Source organism: Citrus clementina, unplaced genomic scaffold, assembly GCF_000493195.1.
Source record: "Citrus clementina cultivar Clemenules unplaced genomic scaffold, Citrus_clementina_v1.0 scaffold_5, whole genome shotgun sequence".
In the NCBI taxonomy this organism is placed as follows: Eukaryota; Viridiplantae; Streptophyta; class Magnoliopsida; order Sapindales; family Rutaceae; genus Citrus; species Citrus x clementina.
Window position 1 is genome coordinate 17993508 of NW_006262201.1, and position 1853 is coordinate 17995360.

General features: G+C 39.2%; 1 non-coding gene across 1 annotated transcript; it reads right to left on the reverse strand.

Annotated features, from left to right (window-relative positions):
- Positions 1-574: 574 nt before the first annotated feature.
- Positions 575-678, reverse strand: LOC112098630. The gene has a single exon (XR_002905740.1). It is a non-coding gene; the product is annotated as a small nucleolar RNA R71 (small nucleolar RNA).
- Between the last annotated feature and the right edge of the window lie 1175 nt (positions 679-1853).

The window sequence follows — 1853 nt, forward strand, 5'->3', positions numbered from 1 at the left end:
TATCGTAATTTCTCCCTCTTCTTTATTTTTATTTGTTTTGTTCCCATCTTTATTTTTTATTTTGTTTGCATCTTTATTTTTATTTTATTTATTTTGCATGCATGGTCGTAGGTCATTATTACCTAATCTTGAACCTATAGACCTTGAATTAGAAAAAACACTTCGCACACACAAACACGTTAAAAATAAAATGGATTTACAAGCACCACAGGAGAGGCCATTTAAGGACTATTTTAGTCCCTTAGCTAATTTGAGCACGTCATGCATAAGATACCCAAATGTAGCTGCTAGGAGTTTTGAATTAAAACCTAGTGTGTTAAATTGTCTTCCTACATTTTATGGCCTAGAAAATGAGGATCCATATAATCATTTGAATGATTTTCATGCCATTTGTCAAACATTCAAATATGAGAATTTTTCAGATGATGATGTTAAACTTAGACTATTCCCATTTTCTTTAAAGGATAGAGCTCGTTCATGGTTAAATACGTTGCCTGCTAATAGCATTACATCATGGGAACAAATGGTTACAAAATTTTTAAATAAATATTTTCCAGTGCATAAAACCAATGCTATTCGCAGGGAAATCTCGGAGTTTACCCAGAGAGAGGACGAGCAATTTTTTGAAACATGGGAGCGATTTAATGGGCTACTCTTGAAGTGTCCACATCATGGGTACGAAAAATGGCACCAATGTCAATACTTTTTGGAGGGATTACTACCAAATGTGCAAGAATGGCTAATGGCAACAAGTGGAGGAGAGCTAATGTCAAAAAGTGCATCAGAAATTTGGGAATTCTTCCAGCGACAAGCGGATAATTCCCAACAACGGAGTCGATCACTCAGGAATACTAGAAGAATTAAAGGAGTAAATGAGGTTCAAATTGGCGAGTCAACTTCGGGAATCAAAGAAGTCAAGGAGATGGTTGAAGGTCTTGCTCGACAAATAGCATCGTTATCGACTGCTAAATCAACAGAACCACATGACCATGACTCATACTCAGATCAAGCCAATGCCATAGGTGTAATGAGAAAGCCATCAAATTACAACCCATACTCCAACACATATAACCTTGGATGGAGAGACCACCCCAATTTTTCATGGTCTCAAGGATTCCAACAGAATGGACCAACAGCTCCAGCTCCACCAATGCAACAAATTCCTCAAGCCTCTCAGCCACCATTTAGACCATACAATCAGAACCAGAACCACTCTCAACCTAGACCATGGGAGGATGCATTCCAAAATTTCAAGAATGTTACTCACTCCACGATTGAGCAACAGAACCGCACCATTGATGGACTACGAAATGAATTGAGAGCGGGCTTCAACTCACAAGCTCAATCAGTTTCAAGCCTCGAGAAGATGGTGGGACAACTCGCTTCTTCAGTTCAGACCTTGGCAATGACTGTTGAGAAAGGAAAATTTCCAAGTCAACCAGTGCCTAATCCTAAAGGAGTGCATGAAGCGAGTACCAGTTCACCACAGCAGCATGGAGAGGTCAAAGCAATAATGACCTTGCGAAAAGGAAAAGAAATCGACAACAAAGTGGAGATGCCGGTGACAAAGGAAAATCAAATTGTACCTGTGAACGTTGAGGACTCACCACCGGAGGAGAGAGAAGAAGCCAACCCACGAGAATACGTTCCCAAAGCTCCATTTCCTCAGAGGTTAGCGAAAGGAAAAAAGGGAAAATCTACAGGTGAGATTCTCGAAATCTTCAAACAGGTAAGTGTTAACATCCCTTTACTTGATGCTATAAAACAAGTTCCATCTTATGCCAAGTTTCTTAAAGACCTTTGTACTAAAAAGAGAAACATGCATGTTCAAAAGAAGGCATTTTTAACAGAAA